Source organism: Nerophis lumbriciformis, linkage group LG10 (assembly GCF_033978685.3).
Source record: "Nerophis lumbriciformis linkage group LG10, RoL_Nlum_v2.1, whole genome shotgun sequence".
In the NCBI taxonomy this organism is placed as follows: domain Eukaryota; kingdom Metazoa; phylum Chordata; class Actinopteri; order Syngnathiformes; family Syngnathidae; genus Nerophis; species Nerophis lumbriciformis.
This window is the reverse complement of record NC_084557.2, coordinates 12,295,168-12,317,355: the sequence shown is the minus strand read 5'-3', so window position 1 is coordinate 12,317,355 and position 22,188 is coordinate 12,295,168. Positions and strand designations below refer to the sequence as shown.

The window sequence follows — 22,188 nt, the reverse complement described above, 5'->3', positions numbered from 1 at the left end:
ATACAGCAAATATGGCCATCTACATCAACAATATGATTTGCCTGAGTGGCCGGACAGGACAGATTGAAGAAAAAAAGAAGAAGATGATTTTAGATATTTATAAAAATCGATTAAAAATTGTTACAAATAAAAATAGATTTTCAGAATAACCGCAATTCTTTTTTGACACCTCTAGTCTACACAGTATCGACTTTAACAATACAAGTACAAGAGCCGTGTTTAGTCGATACTACAATGATTAAATTAAGCTTTTTTTCTCATCACATAATATTGCAAGTGATAAACACTTAGTGAAACAAAAATAAATGTAAAACTGTCAATATTCATAAATTAAAAATGCATCAATACTCGATTAATAATCGAATGGTGGCTCCTGAATCGTAACCGTGAGGTGGGCCCACCTCTAATAGGACCTATGGCTGGATGATTATGGCGAAAAATAAGAAATGACGATTATTTTTGATTGATATTGTAATCACAATTAAACGATTATTCATTCATTTGAAAACAAATATTTATTGTACCACCAAACCTCAACTTTAAATAGTTTTTTTTTTTTTAAAAAGGATACAAGTTAGTAACGAATAAATTCCAACAAGTAAAATAGTAAAAACAAATCTACCGTATTTTCCGCACTATAAGGCGCACCTAAAAACCACAAATTTTCTCAAAAGCTGACAGTGCGCCTTATAACCCGGTGCGCTTTATATATGGATTAATATTACGATTCATTTTCATAAAGTTTCGATCTCGCAACTTCGGTAAACAGCCGCCATCTTTTTTCCCGGTAGAACAGGAAGCGCTTCTTCTTCTACGCAAGCAACCGCCAAGGTAAGCACCCGCCCCCATAGAACAGGAAGCGCTTCTTCTTCTACTGTAAGCTACCACCCGCCCCCGGAAGAAAAAGAAGCGCGCGGATATTTCGTTTCATTTCCTTTGTGTGTTTACATCTGTAAAGACCAGACTACAAAATGGCTCCTACTAAGCGACACGCTTATAACGCAGAATTTAAACTTAAGGCAATAAGTCATGCCGAAGAACACGGAAATAGAGCAGCAGCAAGAGAATATAACATAAATGAATCAATGGTGCGTAGGTGGAGGAAGCAAGAAGATGACCTGCGCCAGGTAAAGAAGACAAAACAGAGTTTCCGAGGGAACAAAGCAAGATGGCAACTGTTGGAGGACGAACTCGAACAGTGGGTTGTTGAGCAGAGAGCAGCAAGCAGAAGTGTCAGCACCATCACTATTCGAATGAAGGCAACAACGCTAGCAAGCGAACTTCACCTGGATGATTTTAAAGGTGGTGCTTCTTGGGGTTTCCGGTTCATGAAAAGACGCAATCTCTCCATCCGCACACGGACCACTATTTCACAGCAACTGCCTAACGACTTTAAAGAAAAGCTGGCTACTTTCCGTGCATATTGTAAAAACAAGATAGCTGAAAAAAAGATCCGGCCAGAGCACATTATCAACATGGACGAGGTTCCACTGACTTTTGATATTCCTGTGAACCGCACTGTTGATATAACGGGAGCACGTACGGTGAATATTCGCACCACAGGGAATGAGAAGTCGTCCTTCACTGTGGTTCTAGCTTGCCATGCTAATGGCCAGAAACTTCCTCCCATGGTGATATTCAAAAGGAAGACCTTGCCAAAAGAGACCTTTCCAGCCGGCGTCATCATAAAAGCTAACTCGAAGGGATGGATGGATGAAGAAAAGATGAGCGAGTGGTTAAGGGAAGTTTACGCGAAGAGGCCGGGTGGCTTTTTTCACACAGCTCCGTCCATGTTGATATACGACTCTATGCGCGCCCACATCACAGATGGTGTCAAAAAACAAGTGAAGCACACAAATACAACACTCGCCGTCATTCCGGGTGGATTAACCAAAGAACTCCAACCGCTGGATATTGGTGTCAACAGGGCATTCAAATCACGACTGCGAACGGCGTGGGAACAATGGATGACCGAAGGCGAACACACCTTCACTAAGACAGGCAGACAGCGCCGGACGACATACGCCAACATTTGCCAGTGGATCGTAAATGCCTGGGCAGATATTTCGGTCACAACTGTGGTCCGAGCTTTCCGGAAGGCAGGATTCACAGAACTACTGGACAACAACAGCGACACTGACTCCGATGACTTCGACGAGACGGAACCGGCCATTTTGGATCCCACGCTTGCGCAACTTTTCAATTCGGACACCGAAGACGAAGAATTCGAAGGATTTACGAATGAAGAATAACTTCAGAAAGTGAGCGCTATGTTTATTTTGTGTGTTGTGACATTAACGTTCGAGCAACATTATGTTGCTATTGCTCTACACCATTTTGAATTTTACTGTTTGTGATTGCACATTTGCGTACATTTTGGGACAGAGTTGTTAGAACGCTGGTTCTGGTTTTCAATATATTATTAAAGTTTGACTGAACTATCTGACTGTTTTTTTGACATTCCCTTTAGCGCAGCGTAGGCGCGGCTTATAATCCGGGGCGGCTTATTGGTGGACAAAGTTATGAAATATGCAATTCATTGAAGGTGCGGCTAATAATCCGGTGCGCCTTATAGTGCGGAAAATACGGTAAATAGCTATATAAAAAAACAAAAAATGTTTTTTTCGTTGCAATTGTTCTTAGTTCCATTTTTACCTTTCACACTTATTTCACCACCATAAAGTATGTGCTTTTTGTGTCAAATAAAATGTTATAAAATGTTTGTTAATCAAATGCAAAATCTCTAACATTTATTGGTGCTATACATCTTTGGACAATTTTGACCTGTATTTTAGGTCAAAGCATACAAATTGTGTAAATGTATCAGTATGTGCTTTAAGTTCATTATGCTTGTGTAAGGTACTTTTTTGCAACCTTTAAAGTTGTTAGCGCAGTCACACCGGATGTGGCACACGACGTTATTAATGTGAAGGGGGGGGGAAGTGTGCTGCTGTTCTCAGCATGACGTGTGGAGGCGTTGCGACTGCAGTCGTATTTGTAAGTTGATCTTATATCGATGATGTAGTTCACAACAACACAAGCAGATGAGATGTTTAGTGGGTGTATGGATTGTTCCTGCTAGTTTTAGTTGCGTAGTTCAGTCGCCGTTTCAAGTGACCGCCTCGACATTAAGGACGGGGATGTTTAGTGGATGAATGAGAGGCACCGAACACATTTTCCCAAACAAATGTTCCTTCTCCTCACAATTACAGCATATCACCTACATTTATGTAAATTTTTCTGTGATATTCTGCTTTTAACAGTGGATTTAATTATATTGGCCAATCCTGTGACTCCGGCCGCTGATACGCAAACGCGGAAACCATATGCCTTATTTTTTGTCGAGTTCAGTGATTATTGATTAGGGCAGGGGTCGGCAACCCGCGGCTCCGGAGCTGCATGCGGCTCTTTGATCACTCTGATGCGGCTCAGCAGCTTACTTGCTGAACCCCCCAATTTTCCCGTGAGACTTCCCGATTTCAGTGCCTCTCGCAGAAAACTCCCGGGATCAATATTCACCGATTTTCACCCTTACGGCTATAATAAGGGCGTGCCATGATGGTAGAACATTTGGCGCCCTCTACAATCTATATTAACAGAGTGCCAGCCCAACACTTGTTATTCAATATACATCTTTAGCTTGCACACGTACGTGACAGCAAGGCATACTTGGTCAACAGCCACACAGGTTACACTGACGGTGGTCATATAAAACAACTTTAACACTCTTACTAATAATGCGCCACACTTTGAACCAAAACCAAACAAGAATGACAAACACATTTCGGGAGAACATCTGCACCTTAACACAACATAAACACAACAGAACAAACACCCAGAATCCCATGCAGCCCTGACTCTTCCGGGCTACATTATACACTCCTGCTACCACCAAACCCCGCCCCCACCCCAACCCTGCTCCCTCACACATCAACCCCCCCCCTCTCTGTGCGTCGGTTGAGGTGGGCAGGGTTTGGTAGCGGGGGGTGTATAATGTATCCCGGAAGAGTTAGGGCTGCATGGGATTCTGGGTATTTGTCCTGTTGTGTTTATGTTGTGTTACGGTGCAGATGTTCTCCCAAAATTTGTTTGTCATTCTTGTTTGGTGTGGGTTCACAGTGTGGCGCATTATTAGTAAGAGTGTTATAGTTTTTTTTTTTTTTATACCGCCACCGTCAGTGTGAGCTGTGTGGTTGTTGACCAAGTATGCTTTGCTGTTACCTACGTGAGCAAAGCGGAAGCCCCGTACACTGTGTGGATGATCAGGCACGCTGACTGTAGTGGGTACTATATGCTGTACCATCACGGCACGCATGACGCTGACAAGCGCCATTCAAGTAAAACTTGCGTGCCGCACCAGCATTCAAATTCCACATAAAGGTGTGGGCAGCTTGTCTGAGACCCCTGGTTATACAAAGCACAAAGCAAAAGAAAAAACTTTGTATGCAGTGTTATCTCATTTAAAATTTAAAAAAATTTTTGCGGCTCCCATTGTTTTCTATAATTTGTGAAACTGGTCAAAATGGCTCTTTGACTGGTAAAGGTTGCCGACCCCTGGATTAGGGCATACTAGCGATATGTCAAAGAAGTAGCAAACACTTTAAGATCCGAAACTTCTAGTTGACGTGGTTTTTTTTCCACTCATTCGCTCGTCATCAGTTTACCGTAAGATTCGGGTAACGAAATGTAAATGGAGTATTGTTGGCAGTTTTTGGATTGTTATTTATTTGGTTTTAAGGGCAGAATAGAGGACCTCCCATTTGCTCCATTGTAAGATTACTTTTATTTATGAGTTAGAATGACTGAAGGGTATGCAAAAATAAAAATAAAAATAAAAAGGGCAATTCCTTTTACGAGATGTTTTGGGATAAGAAAAAACAAAAAGCCTTTAAATCAATTATCCACCCATCCATCCACTGTTTATCGCTTGTCCCTTACGGGGTCGCGGGGAGTTGCTGGAGCCTATCCCAGCTGCACACGGGTGGAAGGCGGGGTCTTCCCTGGACAAGTCGCCACCTCATCGCAGGACCAACACGGATAGACAGACAACATTCATTCACTCGGGCCAATTTAATGTTGCCAATCACCCTATCCCCAAGTGCATGTCTTTGGAGGTGGGAGGAAGCCGGAGTGCCCGGAGGGAACCCACGCAGTCACGGGGAGAACATGCAAACTCCACACAGAAAGACCCCGGGCCCGGGGATCGAACCAGGACCTTAGTATTGTGAGGCACACGTACTAACCCTTGTTTAATCATGCTGCCCCCTTTAAATTAATTAGAAAAAGTAAAATATACTTATTTTAAAACATTTACTTGTACTTAATTATCCAGCAAACAAAAACACATAAAAACTAAATATGAAATAAAGTGCAGTGCAGCAGCGGTTAGTGCGTGTGCGTCACAATACGAAGGTCCTGGGTTCGATCCCCGGGCCCAAGGTCTTTCTGTGTGGAGTTGCAGGTTCTCCCTGTGACTGCGTGGGTTCCCTTCGTTTACTCGGGCTTCTTCTCACCTCCAAAGACATGCACATGGGGATAGGTTGATTGGCAACACTGAATTGGCCCTAGTGTGTGAATCTTGTCTCTGTTGGCCCTGCGATGAGGTGGAAACTTGTCCAGGGTGTACGCCGCCTTCCTCCCGAATGTAGCTGGGATAGGCTCTAGCCAACCCCGCGACCCCGAGGGGGACAAGCGGTAGAAAATCGATAGATGGAAATTAAGTGCCTGGTTTAAAAAGGAAATGTTTAAACGTCAGCAGCAATTTCAAAATACTTTACCTTTAACAGTGTTTTTTTTTTTTTTTTTAGGTAAACATTACCGGTATAATAAAGACATAAGCATGTTTGTTCCTTCAAAGATTTTAGCCAGGATCACCAAGCTGTCAACTGCTTCAAGGATGCAGTGTGGCAGGTGACAATGTTGCTACTGCAGCTAAACACCCTTTCAGATTGTGTACACATTTGTTGTGGCAGTGTTTATTGTGCAAAGTAGCTGTGACAGGGAAGCTCATACAACAACTCTATTTCCAGCAGTTTTTAAATTCAGCTTTGTAATACTGTTGGAACGGAGAACATATCCAGTGTTGATTAACACACTTTTTGTGTCTTTTTACACATGGAAATCAGAAAGGACGCGCAATTCCGGAAGCTGATTTTATTTTATTACCGCCCGCTTCTTTTAATGTATTTTATCAATTATTGCTTTCCGCCTGTGTTTTCTTTTGTTTATATTTGCCGGGTCAAATTTCATTTCTAATCTTTTAATTATTTTTTATTAATGTTTTTAATGATGTTATCAGAGGGTTTTTTAATCACTATTTTGAAATTGTTACTAATATTGATGCTGTTGTCGATAATGTTCATTATCGACAACAGCATCAATAATTGTGTGTCCTCAATTGCTCTGTTTATAGTTGTTCTTAATGTTGCTGGGACGGGTTTGGTTTTGGAATTGGATTGCATTGTTGTGGTGTTGTTGTGTATTGTTTTGTTGATTGATTGATAAATTCATAATTAAAAAAAAATAAAAAATTCCATCCCCATTTATTGCGTTTTCATTGGTTGCAAATTTTGATTCGCCGAAAGTTTTATCATTTACTACTGCCTCAGTTTGCACTCGGACAATACGGTAAATACTAAGGTGAGTGTAAAGTCAACCATTTTAACTTCATCCTGTGCCATGGCTACAGTAAATTAGTTGTTTCAGTCTTTGTGAGTCCATGGAAACTTCTCTTTTATCTCCCGCTGAAGCGACATTCGAGGATGGAGACAGGCTAGCTGTCAGCTTCAAGCTAACCAGCACCCGACCAGACTCTTCCACCCCAAAAAACATACTTTGCAGGTCAACAAACGAGGCAAAAATTTGCCTTTTGAAGTGTTAATGTATGAGGAGTGTTCAAAAGGAGTCTCTTGGAGAAGTGGCTGACAAGTTAGCAAGTGTTGCTCGCATCGCTGACATCATCACCGTCATTGTTTACTGAAGCAGAGATGCTGACTGTGTGTTATGATAAACGCGCAAGCGTTGCAAGGCTGCTTTTTATCGATACTTATCAGATTAAATTTTTTATTATCTATAGCAGGTGTGTCAAAAGGGGTGTAGCTGCGGGCCATTTGCGGCCCGCAGCTAATGTTTTAAAGGCCCACGGCACATTCTAAAAATACTATTAAAGTAAACAAAAACATAACGAAAGTGGAATAAAAAAAGCTTACAGGTGAAATTTTATTTAGAAACAGTTGCAATGTTGACTAAAAACAAAGCTGTTTTGTTTTTTCTTTAAAACGGTCATCGCTCAAAACATAATATTGAATCAAAATCAATGTTTTTATGAATTATTGACCTATCCAGGGCTCCGATTACTTCACATCAAATATTCCACTTTGAAAAATATTTTTTGTGGAAGATTTTGCATATTTTGTGTGTTTGCCATAAAAAAACAGTTTTCTTTGACAAAAGGGCAGTAAACAAACAAACAAAAACAACATTAAAAAAAACAAAAAAATTAGAATTGACGGATAGATCTGAAGTTGATGTAGACTAGAGATTTAAGCGTTAAATAAACAATGTATGCATGCCCTGACACACCATTATTATCATTTCATGACAGAAGCAAAAAACATTTCACACTTTCATACTGAAATAAATACACCTACAACTTATAAATAAAAATATAGAAAAACTACCAGCAGCTGTAAAGTTTAGATCCATGAAGAAAAGAAGAAAGTGAATGAATGTTTATAACTGAATACATTTACGTATGCATACAAATGTGTTTTCTTTTGTATTATTTTTTTAATGAATTAGGTAACGTTTATGACCACCTTTTTCCAAAACACAATATAGAATGTGAGATACAACAGGATAATGCAAACATTTGTCATTTGTTTTCAAAACTGTTACAAAAAAGTGGGACCCCAAAAATTTACTGTGGGACCCTATTTTTATGATTTCTTCGAGTCCCTCGGACCCCGTTTTGAAAATTCCTAGCGCCAACACTGTGTAAACATTTACAGCAACTGACAAATTTACACCGACATGTTTTTACAGCAACATAATTTATATTACAACAGCACTTAAGACACTTCTAGCCATGAACTGGATCCAACTCAGATGGGCAACAAATTAAAATGAGAAAAGACTGACTGGATGACTGGAGAAGAATGATGACAAAGCCCACAATCAATAGGGCAGAAGAGGTCACTAAATAGGCTCTGTTAGGACATCTGAGCACCTTGCATACACAGCATCTGCACATAATGCATTGATATCACTTTTTAAAGAAGCTGTGTCAAATGGTAGAACTTGTGCCAGCGGGCTACATTTTTGATTATATCACATATCTCATATCAGAATGATATGATCACTCAGCAGGGCTGCAAATTGTGTTTCTCCGTCAGTTGTGAACCATGATCTCAGGTTTCCACCATGCTATACTTTGCTCAAGACTTAATGCCCATCTGACAAGTGTAATAAAGTTAGCTAATAATAAGTTGAAACAGTAGTCATTATGCATCATATTTTGTTGTGGTCTGCAACACCAAAAGAGAAAATGATCATGCATGGAATAGAATAGAAAAAAGGCGCAAGGATGCAAGATGTTGACTCATTCAGACAAGGAAATATGCTCATTTAAACTGGTGAAGCACCTCAACAAATTGCAAGGTAAAACAAAGTAATTAATGCGTCTGAGACCTACCAACACTGCCATCTAGGGCTGCACGATTGAGAAAAAAAGTAACTGCGATTGTTCTCTCCAAAATTGCGATTCGATTTGGGATTTTTATATTTCATACATGAAAATACATATAACTGCAAAAATAACAGGTGATGGAAGACATGTTACTTTTAGACGGTAAACATATTCTTGTGTCAAGGTGCCACACATTACAATATACAATAATTTACTTCAAAAAATGTTTTTCTTTATGCAGACAGACTCAGAAATTGTATCTACATAATGCTCTTTAACTGAAGAAATAACCGATAAACTATACAATGTTTATAATGTAATCATAATATATAATAGTAATGCAAGTAACCATTTAAAATGATTTTAACTTTTATTTCTCATTACTGTAGAATTGTTCACAATTGTACTGTAATTGGATGGTAAATAACTGTTATCCTGGCATTTTTTATTGCGTAATTTATTTTCCTATGATACTGCACTTTCATTTTTGAAGTTGTTCTTGATTTATTATATCAATTGATTCACCACAGCTGTGACTATTTAAGTGCACCACTTACGGTCGAAAATCGCACACTGACGAAGACATTGTCGAAACCGGTCTGTGTTTGGTAGCGCCTGTGCAGTTTATATTAAAATTATTAGAAGGACACGAGTGCTGCTGGCCTTGCTTTTTGTTTTGTCTTTTATCCTAAATAAATGAACCAACTAAAAAATAAAATGGGCTTATTTCTGTAAGCAAAAATGTAACCTAAATAGATATTTAACATCTTCCAGTGCATTTTGAGGTCAGACATCGTCTTTTAGTTTATTGCTTTCACTTGATCATGACGACATTTTCATTTGTTCGTCTGTGTAGATGGGCTCATATCGCCCATCCGATTTGAAGCTGAAATATTCCAACAACGAGACATTTGGCTTTATAACCGTATTTTTTTCCTCCTAATTTGTGTTGGTTTGCGGCATGTCCCACTAGCAAGTCACAAGGCTCTCTGTACTGTGAGTGTGAGGACGGCGGCGCCTCACTTGCTTCGCCGAGACAAAGATTGTGAATGACGCTGTTCAGTTAATTCCACTGTTAAATAAACACCCTCAGGTGCTGAAAGCGATGCATAAAGTAAGATGTGTTTCTTCCCGTTTGAAATGATAGACGAACAAACGCGAGGCTGAACAATTCTGATTGGCAAACATGGTTGTAACTCAAATGCCATTGAACCTCAGCCTCTTGCATTTATTTATTGCACTAATTTAAACCTCGATGTCATTTCGATTTCGATTAATTGTGCAGCCTTACAGCCAACACAGTGTTCTTGTACTACATTCGCAAAACATAAGCAGTTGGCGATTCTTTAGAAAATGGTAAATAGATTATACTTTCATAGCGCTTTTCTACCTTCAAGGTCTTCAAAGCGCTATGACACTATTACCACATTCACACACACTGATGGCGAAAGCTGCCATGCAAGGCCAGAGCCACGACCCATCGGGAGGAAGGGTGAAGTGTTTTGCCCAAGGACACAACGGACGTGACAAGGATGGCTGAAGCTGGGATTGAACCTGGAACCCTCAAATTGCTGGCACGGCCACGCTAACACCCGATACACTACATTCGAGTGTACAGGACACCTATCAAAAGAGTGGGATCGCATTTGATCCTTGACAATTTTCCCATTTAAAAAAGTAATTTTTTTAAATTCAAAATTCCGAATGACACATTTCACTTATTGATGGAAAAATAACTACTTCACATACAGAAAGAACATTCTATAGATTGATAAGTTCCCTATAGGGCTGCACGATTTTGGAAAAAAACTACATTTAATTGTGATTTTTCTCTCCAAAATTGTGATTCACGATTATTATGTTTTATACATAAAAATGCATAAGTGTGAAAATAAAGAGTGAAGTAAGAAATGTTACTTTTGTACTGTCAATCAACACATTCTTGTCTCAAGGTGCCACACATTACAATATGCAATAATTTGCGTTTAAATATATTTGGCTTTATGCAGAGACTCAGAACTTTTATCTACATCATGCTCTTAAACTGAATAAATAATAACTACACAGTGATCATAAGGTAATTTAATCATAACATATAATAATGGAAGTAAACATTTAAAAAGGATATAAACTTTTATTTCTCATTACTCTATAATTGTTTACAATTGTACTGTAATTGGAAGGTAAATAACTTTATTATCCTCAATAAATGAACAAAAAAAAAAAAGAACTTATTTCTGTGAGGTAAAATTTAAATATTGAACATCAGCTTTTCATCACGGCATTCTCTCTTGTTCATCTGTGTTGATGGCTTCATATTGTCCGCCTGATTAGAGGCTGAAAGATTACCACAACGGGACATTTTGCTTTGTAATCATAATTTTGGGACGTCTTTCTCCAAGTTTACAGCAAGAGACGAACAAACGCGAGGCTCAACAATTGGCATGCCTGTCACTCAAACGCTGGTGACGGCAGAAAAAAATAACCCTCAGCCTCTTGCGGTTACGTGATTGCACTACCGTATTTTCCGGACTATAAGGCGCACTTAAAATCCTTTCATTTTTTCAAAAATCGACAGTGCGCCTTATAACCCGGTGCGCCTAATGTATGGTTTAATTCTGGATATGCTTACCAACCTCGAAGCAATTTTCTTTGGTACATGGTGAAATGATAAGTGTGACCAGTAGATGGCAGTCGCACATACGAGATACATGTAAACTGCAATATGTCGCCAGTAAACAATACCAAAACTTTAAATGTTCCATTGAGAATAAAGAACATTACATGCGGCACTCAAAAATCTGTTCAAAATGTTTTAGTATGTTTTTGAAGCCGCACCGCTTGATGGATTGTCGGCCCATTACAGCTACCGTAGTCAGAGATACAAGTATTACTATGGTGTGTGTATAAGGACCGCAAAATGGCACCCATTAGCAGACATTATCTGCCGTTTTGTTTCACAATATTATGCAAAACCAACTTTTCTTACTTTCTGGTACCTGCTGATGTGTATTTGAGATCTGCTTAAGTCCTGAAAGTTTGCGCAGGTCCGCCACTGTAGTCTGTGCCGATGCCGTAGTCGATTTCTAATATAAAGTAGTGTAAAGTTATTACTTATGTCTCGCTAAGGAAACGCTAAAATCTACCGGTGTAGTGAGTTTACATAATTCACCCATGGAACTTTAGTATTAGAGTCTTCCGGTCGGACGGTTTTTCACGCGACACATTTCCGGCGTTGTTGTTGCACTATTGAGCCACGGATGAGGAGATGCTGCTCCGTTATTGAAGTAAAGTCTGAATGTCATTAAAACAGTTAGCTCTATCCTTTGACACTTCTTCCACTCCCGTCCTTGCACGCTACACCGCTACAACAAAGATGACGGGGAGAAGACGCTGTCGAAGGTGAGCCACGTAAATAAGACCGCCCACAAAACGGTGCATCCTGAAGAGACTGTCAGAAAGCGAATTGAAGATGATCTGTAAAACATCATCTATGCAACATTTTGACCAAAGAACCACCATTACATGTTACGTAGACCACAAGGAAGTGTTTTACATTTAGAAAAAAAATCATAATATGACCCCTTTAATGCACCTTATAATCCGGTGTGCCTTTTGTATGAAACTAGACCAAAAAAGACCCGCTCATCGGCAGTGCGCCTTATAGTCTGGTGCACCCTATGGTCCAGAAAATATGGTAATTTAAACCGCAATGTCAATTTTATGCCGATTAATTGTGAAGTTTAAAAAAAATGCAAACCATAAAAAAGGGTTTGGCCATATTGACAACCTGACGCTGCCTTTCAAAACCACCACACCCCATGGGGGCCTACGTCACAAGAGAAACAACTTATGTTGCTCCACTTCTTAAACAATTACAGGAATAACCTAAAGACAGTTAAAACACGTTGCGATGCGCTTGAGTCGTTTTCGCAAGTTGCCCTCAAAAACCTCTTTTGAACACCATGTCAACCACATTACAAGAACTGCTTTCTTCCACCTCAAAAATATTGCCCGTTTCCGTCCATCCCTCTCCTTCTCTGCCGCTGAAACCCTGATCCATGACTTCATCACCTCTAGGCTTGATTACTGCAACAGCATCCTCTACGGCTCATCTTGCAAAATTTTCAATAAGCTCCAATACATTAAAAACTCTGCCGCCCGCTTGCTCACCCACACCCACTCCCTTGAGCACATCACCCCAGTCCTTCAAAAACTCCACTGGCTCCCCGTTCCTCACCGGATCCACTTTAAAATCCTCCTCCTCACCCACAAAGCCCTCCACAACCAGGCCTCCTGCTACCTCACCAACCTGCTTCACCACCATACCCCTTCACGCAGCCTCCGCTTTTCTGATGCCAACCTCCTCTCCTCACCATTCAGAACCAAGCTTCGGACCTGGGATGATAGAGCCTTCTCCATCGCTGCTCCCACCCTCTGGAACTCTCTTCCCAAACCCATCCGTGACTGCTCAGACCTTCCAACTTTCAAAAGCCTTCTCAAAACACACCTCTACAGATCTGCTTTTAACCAGTGAATAGTGTTCTGTGTCTTGTAAAGTCCTGTCTTGTAAATGTCTAGTATTATTATGTATTTTACAATGTACTGCTTTTTTTATATTATTACTTTGAACTGTTTTATATTTTAATGTTTTATCCTGTAAAGCGTCTTTGAGTACTCTGAAAAGCGCTCTCCCAAATAAAATGTATTATTATTATCAAAAACGCTCCTCTATCCGTGTTAAAGCACTGCTGTTGATGCTTGGCTCAGTCAGCGTTATTATGGCAACACTTTACCCTGCTCAACAGTTGGACGAAAACGGGGTAGAACTCCCTGTATTGGCACACATGAATGACAAAAACAACTTTTGATTAGACAAACAAGGTCAATGTCATACAGTCAAAACAACACAGCGGCATTAAAACAACAACCACAGGTGTGTTCATCTTTACTGGAGCATCTCATTTGACTTGATCATACAAATCACACGATCGACTCCAAAACGATTACCTGATTACCGTATTTTCCGCACTATAAGGCGCACCGGATTATTAGCCGCACCTTCTATGAATTACATATTTCATAATTTTGTCCACCAATAAGCCGCCCCGGACTAAAAGCCGCGCCTACGCTGCGCTAAAGTGAATGTCAAAAAAACGCTGCGCTAAAGTGAATGTCAAAAAAACAGTCAGATAGTTCAGTCAAACTTTAATAATATATTGAAAACCAGCGTTCTAACAACTCTGTCCCAAAATGTACAAATGTGCAATCACAAACATAGTAAAATTCAAAATGGTGTAGAGCAATAGCAACATACCGGTAATGTTGCTCGAACGTTAATGTCACAACACACAAAATAAACATAGCGCTCACCTTCTGAAGTTATTCTTCATTCGTAAATCCTTCGAATTCTTCGTCTTCGGTGTCCGAATTGAAAAGTTGCGCTAGCGTGGGATCCAAAATGGCCGGTTCCGTCTCGTAGAAGTCATCGGGAGTCAGTGTCGCTGTTGTTCTGTGAATCCTGCCTTCCGGAAAGCTCGGACCACAGTTGTGACCGAAATATCTGCCCAAGCATTTACGATCCACTGGCAGATGTTGGCGTATGTCGTCCGAGGCTGTCTGCCCGTCTTAGTGAAGGTGTGTTCGCCTTCGGAGCTGTGTGAAAAAAGCCACCCGGCCTCTTCGCGTAAACTTCCCTTAACCACTCGCTCATCTTTTCTTCATCCATCCATCCCTTCGAGTTAGCTTTTATGATGACGCCGGCTGGAAAGGTCTCTTTTGGCAAGGTCTTCCTTTTGAATATCACCATGAGTGGAAGTTAGCATGGCAAGCTAGAACCACAGTGAAGGATGACTTCTCATTCCCTGTGGAGCGAATATTCACCGTACGTGCTCCCGTTCCACAGTGCGGTTCAGTTGCTGTGAAATACGGTAGTAATCCGTGTGCGGATGGAGAGATTGCGTCTTTTTATGACCCGGATCGTTTAGTAGGAGCCATTTTGTGGTCTTTACAGATGTAAACAGGAAATGAAACGTACGGTGATATCCGCGCGTTTTTTCTTCTTCTTCCGGGGGCGGGTGAAGCGCTTCCTGTTCTATGGGGGCGGGTGAAGCGCTTCCTGTTCTATGGGGGCGGGTGCTTTCCTTGGCGGTTGCTTGCGTAGAAGAAGAAGCGCTTCCTGTTCTACCGGGAAAAAAGATGGCGGCTGTTTACCGAAGTTGCGAGACCGAAACTTTATGAAAATGAATCGTAATAAAGCGCACCGGGTTATTAGGCGCACTGTCAGCTTTTGAGAAAAATTGTGGTTTTTAGGTGCGCCTTATAGTGCGGAAAATACGGTAAATAAAAAGATGACATACTGTTGTAGTCTTTTTAAATGCTGACATTCAAGCCTCTACTTTGAGCCTGGTTACTCACAGTAACCACCGTCGCTACCAAGTCACAACACTCACACACACAACCAACTCTTCCGACACACCGGACGCTACATTTGATGGATGTAGTTTGACGTAAATATAATGTTGTTTATTTTCAATGGAACATATAAAGTTTTAGTGTTGTTTACTGGCGTCATATTGCAGTCGACACATATCTCTTGTGTGTGACTACCATCTACTGGTCACTTATTACACCATGTACCAAATAAAATTGCTTCGAGGTCGGTAAGCACAACCAGAATTATTCCGTACATTAGGCGCGCCGGGTTATAAGGCGCACTGTCGATTTTTGGAGAAAATGAAAGGATTTTAAGTGCGCCTTGCAGTCCGAGAAATATGGTAATTGCCCTAATTTAAAGGGGAACATTATCACAATTTCAGAAGGGTTAAAACCATTAAAAATCAGTTCCCAGTGGCTTATTTTATTTTTTGAAGTTTTTTTTCAAAATTTTACCCATCACGCAATATCCCTAAAAAAGCTTCAAAGTGCCTGATTTTAACCATCGTTATATACACCCGTCCATTTTCCTGTGACGTCACATAGTGATGCCAATACAAACAGATTATGCATGTAATGAAACGGATGGTTGTAGTGTGGAGGCAGGTAGCGAAAACGAAATTGAAGAAGAAACAAGCTATTGAGCCATATCGGTTTGAACCGTATGCAAGCGAAAACGACACGACAGCCAGCGACACGGGAGAAAGCGAGGACAAATTTGGCGATCGCCTTCTAACCAACGATTGGTATGTGTTTGTTTGGCATTAAAGGAAACTAACAACTATGAACTAGGTTTACAGCATATGAAATACATTTGGCAACAACATGCACTTTGTGAGTGCAGACAGTCCATTTCAGGCGCGCTAAGAACATATATTTTTCCACGATTTCAGCACTCAGGTTAAGCATACCTAAATAGACACAAAATACTGCATTACACAAGACTACCCGAATGTACTCCAATGATTGAAAAAAATAAATGTTTTTAAGCTAAATTATTGGTAAACAGTTTATGTAAAATCATTTACGTAAAACCGCGAGTAATGAATAAAGTTTTCATCAATTAATATATTCTGTTGACATACCCTCATCCGCTCTCTTTTCCTGAAAGCTGATCTGTCCAGTTTTGGATTTGATGTCAGCATCTGCTTTGAGTGTCGCAGGATATCCACACATTCTTGCCATCTCTGTCGTAGCATAGCTTTCGTCGGTAAAGTGTGCGGAACAAACGACTGACCATTTCGTCGGCTTTCCCCACACCCTCGTATTTTGAACAAATTTTGTCCAATTTCTTGCCACTTTCGCATCTTTGGGCCGCTGGTGCAACTTGAATCCGTCCCTGTTCGTGTTGTTACACCCTCCGACAACACACCGACGAAAGTGAGAAAGTGGCGGATTGCTTCCCGATGTGACGTCACAACATGACGTCATCGCTCCGAGAGCGAATAATAGAAAGTCGTTTAATTCGCCAAAATTCACCCATTTAGAGTTCGGAAATCGGTTAAAAAAATACATGGTCTTTTTTCTGCAACATCAAGGTATATATTGACGCTTCCATAGGTCTGGTGATAATGTTCCCCTTTAAACCTCAAAGTCTATTTCATGCCGATTAATCGTGCAGCCCTATTTTCCCATAATTTAGAATCAAGCAAACAATAATATATATTGTCAATTTCGCAAGTTGCCCTCAAAAACGCTCCTCTATCCGTGTTGATGCTTGGCTCAGTCAGTGTTGTTATGGCAACACTTTACCCTGCTCAACAGTTGGAAGAAAATTGGGTAAAATTTCTTGTTTTGGCACAAATGAATGACAAAAGCAACTTTTGATTACACAAACAAGGTCAATGTCATGCAGTCAAAACAACACGGCGGCATTAAAACAACGACCACAGGTGTGTACATCTTTACTGGAGCATCTCCTTTGACTTGATCATTCGAATCACACGATCGACTCCAAAACAATTACAAGATTAAATAAAAAGATGACATACTGTTGTAGTCTTTTTAAATGCTGACATTCAAGTCTCTACTTTGAGCCCGGTCACTCACAGTAACCACCGTCGCTACCAAGTCACAATTTTCTCTCACACACACACACACACAACCAACTCTCCCCGACACACCGGACGCTACATTTGATTTTGAATGATCTTTATTTTCAATGGAACATATAAAGTTTTAGTGTTGTTTACTGGCGTCATATTGCAGTCGACACATATCTCTTGTGTGTGACTACCATCTACTGGTCACTTATTACACCATGTACCAAATAAAATTGCTTCGAGGTCGGTAAGCACAACCAGAATTATTCCGTACATTAGGCGCGCCGGGTTATAAGGCGCACTGTCGATTTTTGGAGAAAATAAAAGGATTTTAAGTGCGCCTTACAGTCCGAGAAATATGGTAATTGCCCTAATTTAAACCTCAAAGTCTATTTCATGCCGATTAATCGTGCAGCCCTATTTTCCTATAATTTAGAATCAAGCAAACAATAATATATATTGTCAATTTCGCAAATTGCCCTCAAAAACGCTCCTCTATCCGTGTTAAAGCACTGCTGTTGATGCTTGGCTCAGTCAGCGTTGTTATGGCAACACTTTACCCTGCTCAACAGTTGGAAGAAAATGGGGTAAAATGTCTTGTTTCGGCACAAATGAATGACAAAAGCAACTTTTGATTACACAAACAAGGTCAATGTCATGCAGTCAAAACAACACAGCGGCATTAAAACAACACAGCGACACAGGTGTGTACATCTATACTGGAGCATCTCATTTGACTTGATCGTTCGACTCACACGATCGACTCCAAAATGATTACCTGATTAAATAAAAAGATGACATACTGTTGTAGTCTTTTTAAATGCTGACATTCAAGCCTCCACTTTGAGCCTGGTCACTCACAGCAACCACCATCGCTACCGAGTCACTTTTCTCTCTCACACAACAAACTCTCCCCGACACATTAGACGCTACATTTGACGTAAAATAAATATGATTTTTTTAACGAAAGCACGGATGTTCTCCACGCTATCACCGCGCTACAGACACACAAGGCCTTGCCGTGACGGGGAGGAGTAGCCGTAGCATAGGCTAGCGTTAGCTTAGCATGTATCCCAGACACCGAACAACTTCATATTTCCACGCACCGTTCAGTGGAAGTACCACAAAAGGCAGAAAAAATGTCGGTTTAAAACACCCACAAACGATACTGTGAGCGGGTGAAATAAGCCAAGAAGTTAGCGACACCGCTTCGCTAACGTTAGCATCCGGCTAATGAAGGGAAGCTAACGTCCGCTGTTGTTTTGGCCGGGACTCCCCGCTTGGGGGAAGAAAAAAAACCCGGTTTTCACGCTCGACAGCACGGCCATCTTACCTCGGACGAAATATCCTTTATTCCGTAGCGAACGCAGGGGCGAGTCCACGGCGAGGGGATCGACAGCGGCTGACTGTAGTCCGTCTTTCGTTGGTTAGCTTGACAGACACACATTCGCGAGGCTCATCGAGCAGAGGCGAGACGCCAGGCGCTAAGTAGCAGCCGCTCGGGGACGCGCACAGTTGTTGGAAGTTGGCCTCGGGGGCGCGCTCCCTCACGCTGGCGACGGACCGACAATTCTGCGGCGTTCGGCTCATTTGTTCATTTCATTCATAAAAAAAAAAAAATAAAAAAAAAAAGATCAAACAAAGGAATACAATGAAAATAAATCAATCAACGTAACATTCAAGTAAAATATGAATGAAAAGGAGCAGAACGAAGTGAATTGATTGATTGATTGATTAAAACTTTTATTAGTAGATTGCACAGTACAGTACATATTCCGTACAATTGACCACTAAATGGTAACACCCGAATAAGTTTTTCAACTTGTTTAAGTCGGAATCCACTTAAATTGATTCATGGTACAAATACAAACCCCGTTTCCATATGAGTTGGGTAATTGTGTTAGATGTAAATATAAACGGAATACAATGATTTGCAAATCATTTTCAACCCATATTCAATTGAATATACTGCAAAGACAACATATTTGATGTTCAAACTGATAAACATTTTTTTTGTGCAAATAATCATTAACTTTAGAATTTGATGCCAGCAACACGTGCCAAAGAAGTTGGGAAAGGTGGCAATAAATATTGATAAAGTTGAGGAATGCTCATCAAACACTTATTTGGAACATCCCACAGGTGAACAGGCAAATTGGGAACAGGTGGGTGCCATGATTGGGTATAAAAGTAGATTCCATGAAATGCTCAGTCATTCACAAACAAAGATGGGGCGAGGGTCACCACTTTGTCAACAAATGCGTGAGCAAATTGTTGAACAGTTTAAGAAAAACCTTTCTCAACCAGCTATTGCAAGGAATTTAGGGATTTCACCATCTACGGTCCGTATTATCATCGAAGGGTTCAGAGAATCTGGAGAAATCACTGCACGTAAGCAGCTAAGCCCGTGACCTTCGATCCCTCAGGCTGTACTGCATCAACAAGCGAAATCAGTGTGTAAAGGATATCACCACATGGGCTCAGGAACACTCAGAAACCCACTGTCAGTAACTACAGTTGGTCGCTACATCTGTAAGTGCAAGTTAAAAGTCTCCTATGCAAGGCGAAAACAGTTTATCAACAACACCCAGAAACGCCGTCAGCTTCGCTGGGCCTGAGCACATCTAAGATGGACTGATACAAAGTGAAAAAGTGTTCTGTGGTCTGACGAGTCCACATTTCAAATTGATTTTGGAAACTGTGGACGTCGTGTCCTCCGGACCAAAGAGGAAAAGAACCATCCGGATTGTTATAGGCGCAAAGTTGAAAAGCCAGCATCTGTGATGGTATGAGGGTGTATTAGTGCCCAAGACATGGGTAACTTACACATCTGTGAAGGCGCCATTAATGCTGAAAGGTACATACAGGTTTTGGGGCAACATATGTTGCCATCCAAGCAACGTTACCATGGACGCCCCTGCTTATTTCAGCAAGACAATGCCAAGCCATGTGTTACATCAACGTGGCTTCATAGTAAAAGAATGCGGGTACTAGACTGGCCTGCCTGTAGTCCAGACCTGTCTCCCATTGAAAATGTGTGGTGCATTATGAAGCCTAAAATACCACAACGGAGACCCCCGGACTGTTGAACAACTTAAAATATACATCAAGCAAGAATGGGAAAGAATTCCACCTGAGAAGCTTAAAAAATGTGTCTCCTCAGTTCCCAAACGTTTACTAAGTGTTGTTAAAAGGAAAGGCCATGTAACACAGTGGTGAACATGCCCTTTCCCAACTACTTTGGCACATGTTGCAGCCATGAAATTCTAAGTTATTTATTATTTGCAAAAAAAAATAAAGTTTATGAGTTTGAACATCAAATATCTTGTCTTTGTAGTGCATTCAACTGAATATGGGTTGAAAGGGATTTGCAAATCATTGTATTCCGTTTATATTTACATCTAACACAATTTCCCAACTCATATGGAAACAGGGTTTATATGTTATACTCTTCTGACACCACTAGATGGCAGTATAAGTGTCCACATAAGCGGCCATAAGACCCCAATTCATTAGTGTACACAATTTTGGAAATAAGAGCTAAAAGGTGCTGTCCACGCATGTGGCCACTAAGCCAGTACCAATGATTGTCACACACACACTACGTGTGGCAAAATTTTTCTCTGCATTTGACCCATCACTTTTGATCACCCCCTGGGAGGTGAGGAGAGCAGTGGGCAGCAGCGGTGGCCGCGGCCGGGAATAATTTTTGGTGATTTAACCCCCAATTCCAACCCTTGATGCTGAGTGCCAAGCAGGGAGGTAATGGATCCCATTTTTATAGTCTTTGGTATGACTCAGCCGGGGTTTGAACTCACAACCTACCGATCTCAGGGTGGACACTCTAACCACTAGTGACTTAAAGCGCTTTTACATAGTGAAACCCGATATCGAAGTTACATTTAAACCAGTGTGGGTGGCACTGGGAGCAGGTGGGTAAAGTGTCTTGCTCAAGGACACGACGGCAGTGACTAGGATGGCGGAAGCGGGGATCGAACCTGGAATCCTCAGGTTCCTGGCACGGCCACTCTACCAACCTGCTAATATCTGCCCCCTATTTTCACAAATACTACAATTGGCTTTCAATTATTACCAAGTAAATACAGGGCTAGTATCGCCAATACTGATCTTTACGGATCCCCTAATCTCGCAATACTTTTTGCGAGATCTCGCAGAAGTTTTTTTTCCTATGTCAGTGAACCGGAAGTAAAACAGACACATGAATTGATTAACGAGGACCCAGACTTAAACAAGTTGAAAAACTTATTCGGGTGTTACCATTTAGTGGTCAATTGTACGGAATATGTACTGTACTGTGTAATCTACTAATAAAAGTTTCAATCAATAAATCAATCAATAAATCAATCAATCAATCAAAGCGATGGTGAACCGGAAGTAAAACAGACAAAGCGACGGAGGAGCCTACCCGTCATCCGTGGGAGAAGTTTGTTGATTTCTATTTTACTATTGGCCCTAACATATAAAGACATTAAATCGTATTATGGTCCCACACGGATGATAGGTAGGCTCCCGCATGCTTCCGCTCCTCCATCGCTGTGTCTGTTTTACTTCCGGTTCACTGACATAGGAAAAAAAAACTTTTGCGAGATCTCGCAAAAAGTATTGGGAGAGCTTGCAAAAAGTATTGTGAGATCTCGCCAAAGTATGGCGAGATCTCGCCATACTTTGGCGAGATCTCGCAATACTTGCGAGCACCTTTTGGCTTTGGGGAACGTTCCGGTGTTCTTAGATTCCCAATAAGTGGAAAAATGGCAGAGACCTTTTCGACCGTATAAGATATATACAGGTAAAAGCCAGTAAATTAGAATATTTTGAAAAACTTGATTTATTTCAGTAATTGCATTCAAAAGGTGTAACTTGTACATTATATTTATTCATTGCACACAGACTGATGCATTCAAATGTTTATTTCATTTAATTTTGATGATTTGAAGTGGCAACAAATGAAAATCCAAAATTCCGTGTGTCACAAAATTAGAATATTGTGTAAGGGTTACATTTTGA

The 22,188-nt window shown here is 40.8% G+C and overlaps 1 protein-coding gene across 1 annotated transcript in view; it reads right to left on the bottom strand.

The window, feature by feature from the left end:
- siah1 (siah E3 ubiquitin protein ligase 1) overlaps nt 1-18,720 on the bottom strand; it is a 50,427-nt gene extending 31,707 nt beyond the window's left edge. Inside the window, exon 1 of the mRNA XM_061970265.1 lies at nt 18,497-18,720. The gene's annotated coding sequence lies outside the window, so the exon portion shown is untranslated. The remainder of the gene's footprint in view (nt 1-18,496) is intronic.
- Between the last annotated feature and the right edge of the window lie 3,468 nt (nt 18,721-22,188).